This window comes from Moschus berezovskii, chromosome 5 (genome assembly GCF_049115385.1).
Source record: "Moschus berezovskii isolate FMDL1 chromosome 5, NW_MosBer_1.0, whole genome shotgun sequence".
Taxonomy (NCBI): domain Eukaryota; kingdom Metazoa; phylum Chordata; class Mammalia; order Artiodactyla; family Moschidae; genus Moschus; species Moschus berezovskii.
In genome coordinates this window covers 10,736,187-10,757,561 of record NC_142464.1, presented here as the reverse complement: position 1 = coordinate 10,757,561, position 21,375 = coordinate 10,736,187, and positions in this window count along the sequence as shown.

Sequence of the window (21,375 nt, the reverse complement as noted above, 5' to 3'; positions counted from 1 at the left end):
TACCTCTTTTATTTTGGCATATTTTGTTAAATCTGTGTGTAAATCACGAAATACATAAAATCTCACTTTGTGTTTCTCTGTTGACATTACGTATGCTGATTATATGGAAAATAGTAGTAAAGATTCTCTAAGAGATCATTTTCATGCTATTAATAGCTGCTATTAATCACGAACATGGTTTTGAAAAGTAATTTTCATTTTTCTAACAGCAGTCCACTATAGGGTTTCAGGGGAAAACTCTTGAATCTACTTCCACAGTCCTAGAATGAAATTAAGTGTTTGTTGATCACTGTGAGGTTAATGACCATTATGAGAATATACTGAGTAGAGAAGAGATCAAATAGAACATGATCCCATAAATAGTAACAGACTAAGCTTCTCTCAGTACGTTCCCTGCCAAACTTAACAGACCCTCTTTTATTAATATATGAGGTCTTTCATCCATATCATACTGCTGCTGCTTTTTAAATTTAGAATAGTACTTTTCACTTCCTGCCGTGACTACCATTTGTTTAATACTCACCCTGTGTTGGTGTTATAGGCTTTATCTCTTATTTTTCTAACAGTTCTACCAGTTATATGGGGAGATATAGGGGTTATAAATAGATGGGGAAACAGTGTCAGACTTTATTTTGGGGGGCTGCAAAATCACTGCAGATGCTGATTGCAGCCAGGAAATTAAAAGACACTCCTTGGAAGGAAAGTTATGACCAACCTAGACAGCATATTAAAAAGCAGAGACATTCCTTTGCCAACAAAGGTTCATCTAGTCAAGGCTATGGTTTTTCCAGTGTTCATGTATGGATGTGAGAGTTGGACTGTGAAGAAAGCTGATCGCCGAAGAATCGATGCTTTTGAACTGTGGTGCTGGAGAAGACTCTTGAGAGTCCCTTGGACTGCAAGGAGATCCAACCAGTCCATTCTAAAGGAGATCAATCCTGGGTGTTCATTGGAAGGACTGATGCTAAAGCTGAAACTCCAATACTTTGGCCACCTCATGCGAAGAGTTGACTTACTGGAAAAGACTCTGATGCTGGGAGGGATTGGGGGTGGGAGGAGACGGGGACAACAGAGAATGAGATGGCTGGATAGCATCACCGACTCGATGCACATGAGTTTGAGTGAAGTCCGGGAGTCGGTGATGGACAGGGAGGCCTGGTGTGCTGCGATTCATGGGGTCACAAAGAGTTAGACATGACTGAGCGACTGAACTGAACTGAACTGATCTCGATCTTAAAGAATAAAGGTTGTTTGCTTAATTAATAGACATCACATAGCTAACAATTCCTAGACCTAGAACAAAGTAATGATTTATTTATTCAATGCCATTTTTTCAATACTATATACATTTGAAGTATTACAACTCCACGTCCTTAACTTGCAGTTGGTTCTCCACAGATAAGTCAGTCATGAACTTTCTGCTGACTTCCACTAACAGATGCATTTTCTAGAATAAAAGCTTCTTAGCCATTTGTTTGTAGCACTCGTGCTGTTTACACTCCTCAGCATCATGTTGTTCGTGTCTCTTGTTTTTCCTGATCTTAAAGGGCAGTTTAAGTGCACGCAGTAGGGGTTGGTCAGGACAACTGGACCATTCTACATGGATCTAACAGGAATGGATTAAATAAAACAATGTAGTTGTTGTTCAGTCACTAAGCTGTGTCTGACTTTTTGCGACCCCATGGACTGCAGTGTGCCAGGCTCCTCTGTCCTCCACTATCTCCCAGGGTTTGCTCAAATGATTTGAGTCGGTGATGCTATCCAGACATTTCATCTTCTGCCACCCCCTTCTCCTGCCCTCAGTCTTTCCCAGCATCAGAGTCTTTTTCAGTGAGTCAGATCTTCACATCAGGTGGCCAAAGATCTGGAGCTTCATCTTCAGCATCAGTTCTTCCAACGAATATTCAGGGTTGATTTCCTTTAGGATTGACTGGTTTGATCTCCTTGCAGTCCAAAGAACTCCCAAGACTTTCCTCCAGCACCACAATTCAAAAGAATCAATTCTTTGGTGCTCAGCCTTCTTTCTAGTCCAACTCTCACATCTGTACATGACTACTGGAAAAACCATAGCTTTGATTATATGGAACTTTGTTGGCCAAGTGATGTCTCTACTTTTTAATATGCTGTCCAGGTTTGTCATAGCTTTTCTTCCAAGGAGGAAACATCTTTTAATTTCATGGCTGCAGTCACCATCCACAGTGATTTTGGAACCCAAGAAATAAAATCTATCACTGTTTCCACTTTCCCCCCTTCTACTTGCCATGAAGTGATGGGACCAGATGCCATGATCTTAGTTTTTTGAATGTTGAGTTTTAAGCCAGGTTTTTCACTCTCCTCTTTCACCCTCGTCTGGAGGCTGTTTAATTCCACAACTCAGGCATTGAGAGACTTAATGCATGAAGGTCAGGGTGCCAAATTCCAAACAGCAGAGATAAGAAAATCATCACCAGTGACTTCAGTTGCAGGTAGTTCCAAAGTGGATGATGTTCAGGAAGATATCCAAATGCCTTGCATCCACCAAGGCCACATGCTGAAGTCCATACCCTGACCACAGCAGCCACTGTGGGAATTATGCCTCATTCTGCTCATCTGCTCTATAAACCTCTAGGAGTGCTTCTTATCCTCAGAAATGTATGGAACTTACCTGCAAAGGAATCTGGGAAATGTAGTTTCCAGGCTATCAATGTCTTTAGTATGAAGACAGTTTGAAAAAGATGATATTCGCATTAGGATATATTTAGACTAGGGTCACCTTTTTTTTATTGAACAATATAAATTTATTGCCTCACAGTGCTGGAAGCTAGATACCTGAAATCAAGGTGTTGGAAAAGTTGATTCCTTCTGAGCACTGTGAGAGGGAATCTGTTCCTTGTCTCTCGTGTAGATTCTCATGGTTTGCTGCCAATCTTCGGTGTTCCTTGACTTGTAGAAGCATCACCCTAATCTCTTTCTTCACCTTCACATTGCACTCTCCCTGAGTACATATTGGTGTCTAAATTTCCCCTTTTTACAAGGAGATCAGATTTACTGGGCCCACCATAATGACTTCACTTTAACTTTACCTCTATAAAGACTTGTCACCAAATACAGTCACGTTTTGAGGTAGAGAGTTAGGGTTTCAAGCTGTGAATTGGGGAGGTGGATACAGTTGACCTGATAGCAGTTATCTACTGTTGTATACTGCTGCAAGGAGATCCAACCAGTCCATTCTAAAGGAGATCAATCCTGGATGTTCATTGGAGGGACTGATGCTAAAGCTGAAACTGCAATACTTTGGCCACCTCATGCGACGAGTTGACTCACTGGAAAAGACTCTGATGCTGGGAAAGTTTGGGGGCGGGAGGAGAAGGGGATGACGGAGAATGAGATGGCTGGATGGCATCACTGACTCTGTGGACATGAGTTTGAGTGAACTCCGGGAGTTGGTGATGGACAGGGAGGCCTGGCGTGCTGTGATTCATGGGGTCGCGGAGAGTCAGACACGACTGAGCGACTGAACTGAACTGAACTGACTGTTGTATAAGAAATTACTCTAAAATTTAGTGTCTCAAATAAATAATGTGTTCTCTCTTGTGGTGTCTGTGAGCCTGGGAACAATGTGGCTAGACAGTTTGGGCTTGAAGTCTCTCCTGAGTCTGCCATCAGATATCATCTCAAGCTTGACTGGGGTTGGAGGATCCACTTTCAAGGTGACTGACTCACTACAGACTCCCTCACCGGTTATTGGCGTGACATGGCCTCAGTTCTGTTCCACCTAGACCTGTCCACAGGGTTGCCTGAGGGTCTTTTGACAATGTGGGGGCTGATTTCCCCCAGAGCCGAGGATTCAAGAGATGAAGGTGGGAGTTACAGTGCCCCTTTCACTGAAATCCCTTCTTGGTTAAACAGTGGCTTGAGTGCTATAGCTTCTCAACCGGTCTCACAAGCATGTGTCGGTGCTTACGTTGTTATTTCATTCTCTCTGTTAGGAAAAGGGCCTGAAACTTCCTGTTTGTCATCTTCTTTCCAGTGTCACTTTTACAACCTGACTACAAACATGTTCTTGGTAAGTATATACTAAGTTGAATTCAATTTCCTTGGAGGTCCTTGCATTTATAAAGAACTATGCAAGGAAAAATCAGGCTGCAATTAGAATATTGCAGCCAAGTGAATTATACAGAATTTAATATGAAAGGAAATATGAGTTCTGGTGGTGTTCAGGGGCAACTTGCAATTCTTCATAGATTATTTCAACTTGGTGTTATTACCCCTGAACACTTTATGATAGATCTCATGAATAAGGGTAAGAAAACAGGGATACTGCATGTTTTTAGCAAACAAAAATAAAATTACTTTAATATATCACCTAATTAAGTCTGATCCCATGTTCAAATATTATATATAATCACAGCAAGCTCTCCCCACAGGGCATAAATGCAGACAGTGTTCAGAACTCATCTTAAATAGTAATACTTAAGCCCAAGGATATTCCTTTATGACTCTGAGCTTTGTGAAGATTCATATTTCAGCCCAAAGGGGGTATTGTTGACTGATTTATTACTGCAAAGAGGTTTTATTTCTCAAATCCACCAGAATATTAGAATTAAATGCCTAACTTTTCAACCCTTTTTCATAAGTTGTCCTAGGCAAGATTCGAGTTCATAGTCAGGTGGGCCAACTTTGCACTATTTAAAATAATGAGATTAATAGACACATTGATAGCATAAAACCACAAGGAGTCATCACTTGCAGTGTCTGTAAATAAAATATAAAAATGCAGTCCTGGGTATTTATCAACTATGATCCTTGTCCTGAAAGTATTCAAAAATAAGAGGAGAAGGGAGGGGAGAAGTGAGGAATGAAGCCAGAAGGAGGGAGAAAGAGTGAAAGGGTGTGAAGCTAGGGTGGGATGGAAGAGTGAGTGAGAACGCAAACAAGGAAATAAAGGGGATGGAAGGAAGATGAGGCAAAACAGTGTAGGAATATCATACACATTTACACCATCAACAAGAAAAACTGGAGGACGTTCCAGAGAATGTTACATATGACAAAGTGGCATATGTAGTATAAGTCAGTTGATGACTAGATAGCAGTAGGATATTAAACATTAACCTAGATCCTGGTTCATTCACTTTTTGAACACTGACTTAGTGCAAAGCATTGAAACATGTACGGCTATAGCATTTTAAAAATATATAGAAAAAGAAAGAAGGAACAAGATGGCAGAGGAATAGGACGGTGAGACCACTCTCTCCCCCACAAATTCATCAAAAGAACATTTGAACGCAGAGTAAAGTCCACAAAACAACTTCTGAATGCTGGCAAAGGACATCAGGCACCCAGAAAAGCAGCCCATTGTCTTCGAAAGGAGGTAGGAAAAAACATAAAAGATAAAAAGAGAGACGAAAGAAGTAAGGACAGAGCTCCATCCCAGGAAGGGAGGCTTTAAAAAGAGACGTTTCCAAACACCAGGAAACACTCTTACTGGCGAATCTGTGGCGAGCCTTGGAACCTCAGAGGGCCACATAACCGGGAGGAAAAAGAAAGAAATAATTAAAACCCACAGATTACCTGCCAAATGGTAACTCCCAGTGGAGAAGCAGCGCAGATGCCTGCATACGCCATTAGCAAGCGGGGGCTGGGCAGGGAGGAGCCGGCTGAACTGCTTAGAAAGAGGACTCGGCTTGAATGCCACGAGAACAATCTGAGAGAACTGGGGATAGCAAAGCAGACTGGGATAGCTTCCCCAGGAAAAGGCGGAAAGCTCTAACCTATGACTCGGCCAGCCCCGCTCACAGAATAAAGGACTGAGCAGAGTGAGCCGGCTGCGGCTGGCCCATCCCCCATCCCCCGCCAAGACAGGCAGGGAGCGCAGCCAGAGCCGGAGCGGGCAACTGCGGCCCCAGAAAGGCATCTGATACAAACTGCAGACAGGCTTCGTTGCTAATCAAGACTTCTTGGGCTCAGGCTGGTCGATATCCGCCTGAGAATGTGCGCCGGTTGTACACCCAGAAAACCGAGTGGCAGGGACTGGGGAGGCGATAAGTCGCAGAGACCGCGCTCGCCAAACACCTGGTCCCCTGAGCTGCTCGGACTGGGGAAGGCACAAAACGCAGGCCCAACCAAGTCTGCGCCTTTGTGGAGTACCTGAGAACCTGAACTTGAGCCGCTCAGACCTGGGAAGTGCATACAACCCGTAGCCGGCCTCGGATAGTTCCCGGCAGAGCAAACTAGAGCCTGTGCAGTATAGACTGGGACAGCACACGTGCTGTGAGCTGGGGCAAACCCAGTGTGGCTGAGACTCTGCAAGCACTCCTCACAGACGCCAGAGATAATCGACTGCAGCGTTCCTCCCTTCCCAGAACAGGACTGAACAACTGAGCCTTAAAAAGTGTCCACCCACCCCCTAGTATCAGGGCGGAAATTAGACACTGAAGAGACCAGCAAACAGAAGCTAAAACAGAGGGAAGCACCTTGGAAATGACAGATACAGTAGTCTAGAGGCTACTCCAAGAATAAGACTAAAAACAAGAGGCAAGAGGCTTTAGCCAGAATCCTGAGAACACCAGAGAACTCCTGACTCCAGGGAACATTAATCGATAGGAGCTCATCAAACGTCTCCATACCTACACTAAGACCAAGCACCACCCAAGGGTCAACAAGTTCCAGAGCAAGACATACCACGCCAATTCTCCAGCAACACAGGAAACTAGCCCTGAGCTTCAATATACAGGCTGCCCAAAGTCACTCCAAACCCACTGACGTCTCAAAACTCATTACTGGACACTTCATTGCACTCCAGAGAGAACAAATCCAGCTCCACCCACCGGAACACCGACACAAGCTTCCCTAACCAGGGAACCTTGACAAGTCACCCGTCCAACCCCACACACAGCGAGGAAACTACATAATAAAGAGAACTCCACAAACTGCCAGAAGAGGGAAAGGTCACCCCAAGCAAAGCAATATAAGCAAGATGAAGAGGCAGAGAAATACCCAGCAAGTAAAGGAACAAGATAAATGCCCACCAACACAAACAAAAGAGGAAGATATAGGGAATCTACCTGATAAAGAATTTCGAATTTTGTGAAAATGATTCAAAATCTTGAAAGCAAAATGGAGTTACAGATAAATAACCTGGAGAAAAGGATTAAGAAGATGGAAGAAAGGTTTAATAAGGACTAGAGGAAACAGTGTCAAAGGGCAAAAAGATAGGATACTGAATGAGGAATGCTACTGGAGATCAGTGGAGAAATAACTCTAGAAGGAATGAAGGGATGGAGCAAAAGCAAAACCAATACCCAGTTGTAGATGTGACCGGTGATAGAAGCAAGGTCCGGTGCTGTAAAGAGCAATATTGCATAGGAACCTGGAATGTGAGGTCCAAAAATCAAGGCAAATTGGAAGTGCTCAAACAGGAGATGGTAAGAGTGAACATAGATTCTAGGAATCAGTGAAGTAAAATGGACTGGAATGGGTGAATTTAACTCAGATGACCATTATATCTACTACTGTCTCAGGAATCCCTTAGAAGAAATGGAGTAGCCACCATGGTCAACAAAAGAGTCCGAAATGCAGTACTTGGATGCAATCTTAAAAACGACAGATGATTTCTGTTCATTTCCAAGGCAAACCATTCAATATTACAGTAATCCAGGCCTATGCCCCAACCAGTAACGCTGAAGAAGCCGAAGTTGAACGGTTCTATGAAGACCTACAAGACCTTTTAGAAGCAACAACCAAAGTCCTTTTCATTATAGGGGACTGGAATGCAAAAGTAGGAAGTCAAGAAACACCTGGAGTAACAGGCAAATTTGGTCTTGGAGCACGGAATGAAGCAGGACAAAGGCTAATAGAGTTTTGCCAAGAGAACGCACTGGTCATAGCAAACACCCTCTTCCAACAACACAAGAGAAGACTCTACACATGGACATCACCAGATGGCCAACACCGAAATCAGATTGATTATATTCTTTGCAGCCAAAGATGGAGAAGCTGTATACAGTTAGCAAAAACAAGACCAGGAGCTGACTGTGGCTCAGATCATGAAATCCTTATTGCCAGATTCAGACTTAAATTGAAGAAAGTAGGGAAAACCACTAGACCATTCAGATATGATCTAAATCAAATCCCTTATGATTATACAGTGGAAGTGAGAAATAGATTTAAAGGACTATATCTGATAGATAGAGTGCCTGATGAACTCTGGACGGAGGTTCGTGACATTGTACAGGAGACAGGGACCAAGACCATCCCCATGGAAAAGAAATGCAAAAAAGCAAATTGGCTGTCTGAGGAGGCCTTACAAATAGCTGTGAAAAGAAGAGAAGCAAAAAGCAAAGGAGAAAAGGAAAGATATAAGCATCTGAATGCAGAGTTCCAAAGAATAGCAAGGAGAGATAAGAAAGCCTTCCTCAGCGATCAATGCAAAGAAATAGAGGAAAACAACAGAATAGGAAAAACAAGAGATCTCTTCAAGAAAATGAGAGATTCCAAGGGAACATTTCATGCAAAGATGGGCTCGATAAAGGACAGAAGTGATATGGACCTAATAGAAGCAGAAGATATTAAGAAAAGGTGGCCAAGAATACACAGAAGAACTGTACGAAAAAGATCTTCATGAACAAGATAGTCACGATAACGTGATCACTGACCTAGAGACAAACATCTTGGAATGTGAAGTCAAGTGAGCCTTAGAAAGCATCACTATGAACGAAGCTAGTGGAGATGATGGAATTCCAGTTGAGCTATTTCAAATCCTGAAAGATGATGCTGTGAAAGTGCTTCACTCAATATGCCAACGAATTTGGAAAACTCAGCAGTGGCCACAGGACTGGAAAAGGTCAGTCTTCATTCCAATCCCAAAGAAAGGCAATGCCAAAGAATGCTCAAACTACTGCACAATTGCACTCATCTCACACGCTAGCAAAGTCATGCTCAAAATTATCCAAGCCAGGCTTTAGCAATACATGAACCGTGAACTCCCAGATATTCAAGCAGGTTTTAGAAACGTCAGAGGCACCAGAGATCAAATTGCCAACATCCGCTGATTCATGGAGAAAGCAAGAGAGTTCCAGAAAAACATCTAATTCTGCTTCATTGACTATGCCAAAGCCTTTGACTGTATGGATTATAATAAACTGTGGAAAATTCTGAAAGAGATGGGAATATCAGACATTATTTTGCCAGCAAAGGTCCATCTAGTCAAGGCTATGGTTTTTCCCGTGGTCATGTATGGATGTGAGAGTTGGACTGTGAAGAAAGCTGATCGCCGAAGAATTGATGCTTTTGAACTGTGGTGTTGGAGAAGACTCTTGAGAGTCCCTTGTACTGCAAGGAGATCCAACCAGTCCATTCTAAAGGAGATCAATCCTGGGTGTTCATTGAAAGGACTGATGCTAAAGCTGAAACTGCAATATTTTGGCCACCTCATGAGACGAGTTGACTCATTGGAAAAGACTCTGATGCTGGGAAAGGTTGGGGGCGGGAGGAGAAGGGGACGGCAGAGAATGAGATGGCTGGATGGCATCACCGACTCTATGGACATGAATGCAATAGATGAGATCAGAAACACTCTGGACTCTAAACCCTAAAGACTCTACCAGAAAACTACTAGAGCTAATCAATGAATGCAGTAAAGTTGCAGGATATAAAATCAACACACAGAAATCCCTTGCATTCCTATACACTAATAATGAGAAAATAGAAAGAGAAATTAAGAAACTATTCCATTCACTGCTGCAATGAAAACAATTAAATACTTCGGAATATATCTACCTAAGGAAACAAAGACTTGTATATAGAAAACTATAAAGCACTAGTGAAAGCAATCAAAGAGGACACTAATAGATGGAGAAATATACCGTGTTCGTGGACTGGAAGAATAAATATTGTAAAGATGAGTATACTACCCAAAGTAATTTATACATTCCGTGAAATCCCTATCATGCTACCAACGATATTTTTCACAGAACTAGAACAAATAATCTCACAATTTGTATGGAAATACAAAAAACCTCACATAGCCAAACAAATCTTGAGGAAGAAGAATGGAACTGGGGGAATTAAGCTGCCGGACTTCAGGCTCTACTACAAAGCCACAGTCATCAAGACAGTATGGTACTGGCATAAAGACAGAAATATAGATCAATGGAACAAAACCGAAAGCGCAGAGATAAATCTACACACCTATGGACACCTTATCTTTGACAAAGAAGGCAAGAATATAAAATGGAGAAAAGACAGTTTCTTTAACAAGTGGGGCTGGGAAAACTGGTCAGCCACTTGTAAAAGAATGAAACTAGAACACTTCCTAACACCATACACCAAAATAAACTCAAAATGGATTAGAGAGCTAAATGTAAGACCAGATTCTATAAAACTCCTAGAGGAGAACGTAGGCAAAACACTCTCCGACATAAATCACAGCAGGATCCTCCATGACCCACCTCCCAGAATATTGGAAATAAAAGCAAAAATAAACAAATGGGACCTAATTAAAATCAAAAGCTTCTGCACAGCAAAGGAAACTCTAAGCAAGGTGAAAAGACAGCCTTCAGAATGGGAGAAAATAATAGCAAATGAAGCAACTGATAAAGGATTAATCTCCAAAATATACAAGCAGCTCCTGCAGCTCAATTCCAGAAAAATAAATGACCCAATCAAAAAATGGGCCAAAGAACTAAACAGACATTTCTCCAAAGAAGGCATACAGATGGGTAACAAACACATGAAAAAATGCTCAACATCCCTCATAATCAGAGAAATGCAAATCAAAACCACAATGAGATACCATTTCACACCAGTCAGAATGGCTGCTATCCAAAAGTCTACATGCAATAAATGCTGGAGAGGGTGTGGAGAGAAGGGAACCCTCTTACACGGTTGGTGGGAATGCAAATTAGTACAGCCACTATGGAGAACAGTGTGGAGATTCCTCAAAAAACTGGAAATAGAACTGCCATATGATCTAGCAATCACACTTCTGCGCATACACACCGAGGAAAGCAGAATTGAGAGAGACACATGTACTCCAATGTTCATTGCAGCACTGTTTATAATAGCAAGGCCATGGAAGCAACCTAGATGTCCATCTGCAGATGAATGGATAAGAAAGCTTTGGTACATATACACAATGGAGTATTATTCAGCCATTAAAAAGAATGCATTTGAATCAGTTCTAATAAGGTGGATGAAACTGGAGCCTATTATACAGAGTGAAGTAAGCCAGAAAGAAAAACACCAATACAGTATACTAACGCATATATATGGAATTTAGAAAGATGCAAATGATAACCCTGTATATGAGACAGCCAAAGAGACACAGATGTATAGAACAGTCTTTGGGACTCTGTGGGAGAGGGTGAGGGTGGGATGATTTGGGAGAATGGCACTGAAACATGTATGTTGTCTTATGTGAAACGAATCACCAGTTCAGGGTCGACACATGTTACAGGATGCTCGGGGCTGGTGTGCGGGGATGACCCAGGGATAAAGGGAGGAGGGAGGTGGGAGGGGGGTTCAGGAGGGGGAACTCATGTACACCGGGGGCGGATTCATGTCAATGTATGGCAAAACTAACTAATATAATATTGTAAAATAAGTAGCCTCCAATAAAAAATAAATAAATTAAAAAATATATATATAGAAAAAATATTTCCCATTTTGATTCACAGGTGATTATGAAGAAACATCAATACTGTAAAATATTAATAGGTGTTATCATTCATGTCTTTAAATATTTTACTCCATATTTACCTTCATAATTTGACAAAAATGAATCAAATGTCATAACATTCAGAATAGAATGATGGAATCCATTTTCATGCCACATAACACATGCAGGATATTGTACCTAATCGGAACCATCTTCCAAATAAGCCTGTACTCACACACTGGAATCACATCTGTCTTATTAAAGCATCTTTTGAAAACATGTTCAATATGCTGCATCTAAGCATACTTTTTCCACATGGGGATTTAGGATAAAATACAAAGCACAATAATTGTGCAAACAAAGGCATATTCTTACAGTGCAAGGGTGAATAGGACAGTACAAGTGGAGTTTACAAACTGAAGAGGCGGAAGTGAGTCTCAGCTCAAAGAAAAGGGCCTGTGCTGATGAAATAAACCACAGTACTTAGCGCTGTTTAGTTCATACCATAAATGTGTAGATAATGTGGGCTGGAGACATTATTTCATCTGTGGGGCATATGGTAATTATATCCACATTAGAGCTCTTTTGCTGATCACACACACACATGCATGCATCTTGCTGCCGAGGGGGGTGCAGCTGACACTGAGGGGCACCTGGCGGATTGGGCTCATCAGCACACTTCTCTCCATGTGAACTCCTGCTTTGGGGGCTGCTGCAACTCATATCAAATGCCTTCTCCTCCCCCCACTCACTGCACAGACGATTACAACATAAACACACACTGGAACAGAAGTTTATAGTTCCAGGAGAGGAAGTGAGTCTGGTGGTTTTTATCAATCATTGTTTTCCCCAAGCTTAGTTTAAATTGGGCAAACTGAGTATTTAGCTGCCATGGTCATTGACATAAAAGCCTACAGCCCCACAGAATTAGTGGCTCAGACTCAAGCAAGAGGCAGGCCTTGTGTACTGGGCCACCGCACAAGGCTATCTTCTAACTGACAATGTGTTATACCCGAAACTGTTTTTATAAATCTACATACATATTTATAATAACATCACTATCATAAAATTTCCAGTGTTAAATATTCCAAATTATCTCATAAATTTGTTTCAAATGTTTTTTTAAAAAAGATCAAGATCCACACGTTACATTTTTATGAGTGTTTCAGATCAGATGAAACTTGTCCTCCCTTTTTATTTTCCTTGCAGTTTATTTGTAAAGAAATAGTCATTAGTGATGTTCTGTAGTATTTCTCACGTTCTGGACTTTGTTGATTTCTGACTCTATGGTAATATTTTATATGCTCTTCTAGCGCTGTGTTTCCGATAAACTGATAGTTATCTCCAGAACCTCAATTTGACTTAGGTCAATGAACTGGCCAAAAATACTTCATAGAATGTATTTTGTAATTCCAACAGAAGTCACTTTTTGTCTTTGTATGATATCAGAAGCCATTGATTACAGTTACCTAGATCCATTATTTTATTAGAGGTTTGAAAAATGGTGATCTTCTAATGCTTTCTGTTATTTGTTACCTGGGATACTTTTATAAAAATAAACCTCAGGATACTTAGTTATCTGAGGTTGAATAGAAAAAAGCTGGTGCAATACTTATTTACCAATTTTCAGGAAAAAAGAATTGGTTCTTTAGCATACTTCAAGTTTGTCACTGACTCCTTTCCCTTTTTTATTGAAATATATAGTTGGTTTAAAATATTATATTAGTTTTAGGAGATGAGCTACCCTGCACCCAGGGTTAGGGCGGTGGCCGAGAGGAGCTGTACCACGTTCAGGAGGCGGTGGCTGCTTGGGCACCGGAGGACCGAAAGGAGCTGATCTACATTCAAAGCAGGAGGCGCGGCCTTGAGGAGATTCCCCTCATCCAAGGTAAGGTACAGTGGCTGCGCCTTGCCGGAGCAGCTGGGAAGAGATACTCCAAGACCAAGTGGAATATAAGAATCCAGTGTTCTGGGGAGGAAGGAACAAGATGGCAGAGGGATAAGATGGCAAGACCACTTTTTCCCCCACAAATTCATCAAAAGAACATTTGAACGTGGAGTAAAGTCCACAAAACAACTTCTGAATACTGGCAGAGGACATCAGGCTCCCAGAAAAGCAGCCCATTGTCTTCTAAAGGAGAGAGAAGAAATCCAGCTCCACCCACCAGAACACCGACACATGCTTCCCTAACCAGGGAACCCGGACAAGTCACCCATCCAACCCCACACACAGCGAAGAAACTACGTAATAAAGAGAACTCCACAAACTGCAAGAAGAGGGAAAGGCCACCCCAAGCAAAGCAATATAAGCAAGATGAAGAGGCAGAGAAATACCCAGCAAGTAAAGGAACAAGATAATTGCCCACCAACACAAACAAAAGAAGAAGATATAGGGAATTTACCTGATAAAGAATTTCAAATTTTGATGGTGAAAATGATTCAAAATCTTGAAAGCAAAATGGAGTTACAGATAAATAACCTGGAGAAAAGGATTGAGAAGATGGAAGAAAGATTTAATAAGGACTTAGAAGAAATAAAAAAGAGTCAATATACAATGAATAATGCAATAGATGAGATCAGAAACACTCTGGAGGGAACAAACAGTAGAATAACAGAGGCAGAAGACAGGATAAGTGAACTAGAAGATAGAATTGTAGAAATAAATGAAACAGAGAGGAAAAAAGAAAAACGAATTAAAAGAAATGAGGACAATATTAGAGTCCTCTGGGACAATGTTAAACGCTCCAACATTCGAATCATAGGAGTCCCAGATGAAGAAGACAAAAAGAAAGACCATGAGAAAATACTTGAGGAGATAATAGTTGAAAACTTCCCTAAAATGGGGAAAGAAATAATCACCCAAGTCCAAGAAACCCAGAGAGTCCCCAACAGGATAAACCCAAGGCGAAATACTCCAAGACACATATTAATCAAATTAACAAAGATCAAACACAAAGAACAAATATTAAAAGCAGCAAGGGAAAAGCAGCAAATAACACATAAGGGGATTCCCATAAGGATAACAGCTGATCTTTCAACAGAAACTCTTCAGGCCAGAAGGGAGTGGCAAGACATACTTAAATTGATGAAAGAAAATACCCTACAGCCCAGATTACTATACCCAGCAAGGATCTCATTCAAATATGAAGGAGAAATCAAAAGCTTTACAGACAAGCAAAAGCTGAGGGAATTCAGCATCACCAAACCAGCTCTCCAACAAATGCTAAAGGATCTTCTGTAGACAGGATACACAGAAAGAGTGTATAAACTTGAACCCAAAGCAATACAGAAAATGGCTACGGGATCGTACTTATCAATAATTACCTTAAACGTAAATGGGTTGAAATTTTCAAAAAGGCTAGGAAACAATTCTCACAGCCATCAATAGTTCAGTGTTGAGTTCATGAATAGTTTTTAAGTTTGGGACAAACTGTAGTATTTGCTATTTGAAGTACTATTTGTAACTGGCATATTACGATGTAACATTGGTCTTCATTTCCATCTTAAAACGCCTAAAAATGCCTAACAGGTTTTTAGATTTGTGAATTTTAGTTGAAATGTATTTTACGATGTTACTAAACCTGCAGAAATATTGAAATATTTCAGAGAACTTATTCACTGTACATTTATTTTATTTATAAAAGTAATGAACTGTAGAAAGTTTTACTTGTTGGGTCAAATGCTTGTTGCTTCAAATGCTTGTTGCATTTGAAGTGCTAGTTACAAGAAAATCAAATACCTTCAATGTATAAATGCTATTAAGTTTTTAAAGGACTCTGGAGTATAAGTAAGTTTGTTTAAAGAAATTTAGTCTGTTCAACTTGAAAAAAATAAATAAAATATTATATTAGTTTTAGGTGTACAACATACTGGTTCAATATTTTTATAGATTATACTCCATTTAAAGTTGTTACAAAATTATGGCTACATTGCTCTGGGCTGTACAATATATCCTTGTTGCTTATCCATTTTCAATGTAGTAGTTTGCACCTCCTAGTCCCATGCTCCCCCTCCCCTCTCCCGAGTGGCAACCACTAGTCTGTTCCTATATCTGTGAGTCTGTTCTGCTGTCTTAGTAGTAGTAGTGTGAGTCACTCAGCCGTGTCCGACTCTTTGTCCGCCAGGCTCCTCTGTCCATGGGATTCTCCAGGCAAGAATACTGGAGTGGGTTGTCATTCCCTTCTCCAGTTTTGTTATACACATTTGTTCTTATTTTACTTTTTAAAATGTACTTTTTCTTTAAATCTTCACATACTCGTATATGCATAAACAATTATTTGTACTTAACAGGGAGGATACTGAGGTTCATAAAGTTACTTGCCTAGTCAGCATTCTAGACAGTTGAGAATGTATGCTCCCTCTCCTGGACTCCAGGACATAGTCAGAGGCCAAAAGAATTGAAGAAAATAATTATGCCCTGGAGCACCTAACGAGCACCCATAATATGTAACTCAGATAAAAGAATATTTTTAAAGATCTCACAAGATTGCAGTCTAAGCCAAAACTGAAAATACTTTGATCCTCAAGCTCTGTAAATTCCTGGATACACTCACTAAATGCGGGCTTGTGACTGTTTCCATTTAGTTCCCGTTTGCTGGTGCGAGGGAGCCCATGGCAGCCTGATGGGGAGCCTGGCACTGACTCTGCCATGTTTCTGCCTTAGAGGAGGATCTCTTAATATGCCATCTACAGAACAAACACTCCCGAGCCTCATATGCGCACACTGGTGCGTTGGCCTGTTTTGCCTGAGGAGTCAGTGGAAATCACATTTGGTGTGCTTATTTTGATGCTCACCCAGATCCCTGTAGGGTTTAAGGAGATTAAACCCTTGTGATAGACAGATTGTTGGTATTGAACGCCCCATTACTCAGCCTTCTCCAGGGGCTCAGGAAACAGACTGGTGGCAAGTGATGCAGACCCAAATCCAGTTGTGATGCTCTCCAGTGCCCAGTGTGTCAGAGTGACCCCTGAAGAGGAAACACGTGCTTTCCAGGAAAAGCAAAGTGGAAAAGTCCGTATGTTTGCCTTGTCTTCTTAATGTTCTGTTTGGCCATAACAGGATCAAAGGCCAGATGATTTTCACAAGCAGTGTGCCATGTGCCCTTTCTCAAACCAAATGCTGACAATAAATATTTCTGATGGTGTTGGCAGAAAATTCTCCATGCATATCCTGATTTCCACATGTCTTATGAACAGAGGCATTGATTCTCTTTGTTCTGGACTATCTTTCCAAGGATATGAGTGCAGCAAACAGCCTTGGAAGACAGAAACTGTGCTCCCTCCCGAGGAAAGGGCACGCTTGCTTTCTATCCAGCATAATAAAACAGTGGAATTGCCTGTTACAAAAGATTTGGTTTCTCGTCTTCCCTGACACAGCCTAGGGCACATGCAGAAGGTATCGCCTGGCCTTCTTCACACTGTCTGTGTAACTGGGAGATCAGGACTTGGTGCGAAAATCACCATACTTCGGCTGCTGTTATCGCTGTGAGTAATGAACTGTCTTTTGTTTCTGACCCAGGAGTCTTGACTCTTCTGCCAGCATCCATGAAGACAGGTGTGCGTGTGTGTCCTCAGTCACTCAGTCGTGTCCAACTCTGTGCGACCCAATGGACTGTAGCCCCCAGGCTCCTCTGTCCATGGGATTCTCCAGGCAAGAACACTGAGTGGATTTGCCATACCCTCCTCCAGGGGATCTTCCCAACCCAGGCATTAAACCCTTGTCTCCTATGTCTTCTTCATTGCAGACAGATTCTTTACTTGCTGAGCCATCAGGTAAGACTGGTAGGCTAGTTTATTACCTTGTAAGTAGGGTAAAATTTTAGACCCTTCAAAATATTTGACAGGTTTTAGTCCTTATAATTATGTAAAGACATATGTTATATGTTTGAATGTGTTTATATATTATCTATTTATAGTCCTGCATGTATAATAAAATTTTACTGTTATGTGTATGTATAAATGTGTATATAAAAATCTTATTTTATAATTTTTAATATGACAATTGCATTGTCATCACTTAAAAAAAAAGGACCTACGTTTTTAGAGCTATTACCTCAGTTGGTAAAGAATCTGCCTGCAATGTAGGAGACCCCAGTTCGAATCCTGGGTATGGAAGATCGAAGATCTGCTGGAGAAGGGACAGGCTATCCACTCCAGTGCTGGAAGAAACACAAGCTGGAATCGAGATTGCCGGGAGAAATATCAATAACCTCAGATATGCAGATGACACTACCCTTATGACAGAAAGTGAAGAGGAACTAAAAAGCCTCTTGATGAAAGTGAAAGAGGAGAGTGAAAAAGTTGGCTTGAAGCTCAACATTCAGAAAACTAAGATCATGGCATCTGGTAACTTCATGGGAAATAGATGGGGAAACAGTGGAAACAGTGGCAGACTTTATTTTTTTGGGCTCCAAAATCACTGCAGATGCTGATTGCAGCCATGAAGTTAAAAGATGCTTACTCCTTGGAAGGAAAGTTATGACCAACCTAGACAGCATATTAAGAAGCGGAGACATTACTTTGTCATCAAAGGTCTGTCTAGTCAAGGATATGGTTTTTCCCATGGTCATGCATGGATGTGAGAGGTGGACTGTGAAGAAAGCTGATCGCTGAACAATTGATACTTTTGAAATGTGGGTTGGAGAAGACTCTTGAGAGTCCCTTGGACTGCAAGGAGATCCAACCAGTCCATTCTAAAGGAGATCAATCCTGGGTGTTCATTGGAAAGACTGATGCTAAAGCTGAAACTCCAATACTTTGGCCACCTCATGTGAAGAGTTGACTCACTGGAAAAGACTCTGATGCTGGGAGGGATTTGGGGCGGGAGGAGAAGGGGACGACAGAGAATGAGAAGGCTGGATGGCATCACTGACTCGATGGACATGAGTTTGAGTGAATTCCGGGAGTTGGTGATGGACAGGGAGGCCTGGCGTGCTGTGATTCATGGGGTGGCAAAGAGTCGGACACGACTGAGCCACTGAACTGAACTGAACTGAACTGAATCCACTCCAGTATTCTTGGGCTTTCCTTGTGGCTCAGCTGGTAAAGAATCCGCCTGCAGTGCGGGAGACCTGGGTTCGATCCCTGGGTTGGAAAGATTCCCTGGAGAAGGGAAAGGTTACCCACTCCAATATTTTGGCCTGGAGAATTCCATGGACTGTAGTCCATAGGGTCACAAGGAGTCGGACAGGACTGAGCGGCTTTCACTTTCATAAACACAGAATGCAGAATCACATTCAGTCCTTTACTTCATCGTCCAAGGGTAGAGCAGCCCCAGCAAGATGGTAGGCGCAGGAGCAGCAGCGGAATAGCACCGGAGCGACTTGGAGGAGATACCCCACGTGCAAGGGCAAAGGAGAAGCCCCAGCAAGACAGTAGGAGGAGTGAAATCGCATTTAGAATCAAACCCCATACCTGCCAGAGACGCTCAGAGGCTCAAACATACCTTGTGCACCAGGACCCAGAGCCCCGCAGAGACAGACAGAGCTGTGCATGAGCGCCCCCTGCAGAGGACGGGTCAGCGGTGGGCTGCCGCAGGGGCGGGGGCTCCGGGTGCAGCAGCCCTGGCTGTGGCATAAGCCCTCTTGGAGGAGGTCGCCTTAACCCCACCATAGAGCCGGCAGAGCTTACACAGGGCTAGGGAAACAGACTCTTGAAGGGCACAAACAGAGCCTTGTGCCCCAGGACCCAGGAGGAAGGAGCAGTGACCCCACAAGTGACTGACCCAGACTTGCCTGTGAGTGTCCAGGAGTCTCCATTGGAGGCGTGGGTCACTGGTGGCCTGCTGCAGGGTTGGGGGCACTGAGTGTAGCAGTACGTGCCTGGGACATTTGAAGAGGATAGCCGTTATCTTCATTGCCTCCACCATAGTTTGGCCCCAGGTAAATAACAGGGAGGGAACACAGCCCTGCCATCAGCAGAAAATTGGATTAAAGATTTACTGAGCATGGCCCCACAGGACCCAGTCTCCCCCGCAGTCAGTCTCTCCCATCAGGAAGCTTCCATAAGCCTCTTATCCCTCTCCATCAGAGGGCAGACAGACTGAAAACCACAGTCACAGAAAACTAACCAATCTGATCACATGGACCACAGCTTTGTCTAACTCAGTGAAACTAGGAGCCATGCCGTGTAGGGCCACCCAAGACAGACGGGTCATGGTGGAGAGTTCTGACAAAACGTGGTCCACTGGAGAAGGGAATGGCAAACCACTTCAGTATTCTTGCCTTGAGAACCCCATGAACAGTATAAAAGGCAAAAAGATAGGACACTGAAAGATGAGATCCCCAGGTCGGTAAGTGCCCAATATGCTGCTGGAGATCAGTGGAGAAATAACTCCTGAAAGACTGAAGAGACAGAGCCAGAGCAAAAACAACACAGAGTTGTGGATGTGACTGGTGTTGGAAGCAAAGTCCAGTGCTCTAAAGAGCAGTATTGCATAGGAACCTGGAATGTTAGGTCCACGAATTGAGGCAAATTTTAAGTGGTCAAATAGGAGATGGTAAAAGTGAACATCGACACTCTAGGAATCAGTGAACTAAGATGGACTGGAATGGGTGAATTTAACTCAGATGACCATTATATCTACTACTGTGGGCAGGAATCCCTTAGAAGAAATGGAGTAGCCATCATAGTCAACAAAAGAGTCCGAAATGCAGTACTTGGATGCAGTCTCAAGAATGACACAATGATCTCTGCTTCCAAGGCAAACCATTCAATATCACAGTAATCCAAGTCTATGCCCCAACTAGTAATGCTGAAGAAGCCGAAGTTAAACGGTTCTATGAAGACCTACAAGACCTTTTAGAATTAACACCCAAAAAAGATGTCCTTACCTTATAGGGGACTGGAATGCAAAAGTAGGACATCTAGAAACACCTGGAGTAACAGGCAAATTTGGCCTTGGAATACAGAATGAAGCAGCGCAAAGGCTAATAGAGTTTTGCCAAGAGAACGCACTGGTCATAGCAAAACGCTCTTCTAATAACACAAGACCCTCTTCTAATAACTCTACACATGGACATCACCAGATGATCAGTGCCAAAATCAGATGGCTTATATTCTTTGCAGCCAAAGATGCAGAAGCTGTAAACAGTCAGCCAAAAACAAGACCAGGAGCTGATTGTGGCTCAGATCATGAACTCCTTATTGCCAAATTCAGATGTTAATTGCCAAAAGTAGGGAAAACCACAACACCATTCAGGAATAACAAATCAAATCCCTTACGATTATACAGTGGATGTGAGAAAGATTCAAGGGATTAGATCTGAGTACCTGAAGATTACTTCAGTGTACCTGAAGAACTATGGATGGAGGTTCATGACATTGTACAGGAGACAAACCATCCTTAAGAAAAAGAAATGCAAAAAGGCAAAATGGTTGTCTGAGGAGGACTTACTAATAGCTGTGAAAAGAAGAGAAGTGAAAGGCAAAGGAGAAGAGGAAAGAAATACCCATGTGAATGCAGAGTTCCAAAGAATAGCAAGGAAAGATAAGAAAGCCTTCCTCAGTGATCAATGCAAAGAAATAGAGGAAAACAATAAAATGGGAAAGACTAGAGGTCTCTTCATGAAAATTAGAGATACCAAGGGAACATATCATGCAAATGTGGGCGCAATAAAGGACAAAAATGGTATGGACTTAACAAAAGCAGAAGATATTACGAAGAGGTGGCAAGAATACACAGGAGATCTGTACCAAAAAGATCTTCACGATCCAGATAATCACGTTGATAAGATCACTCA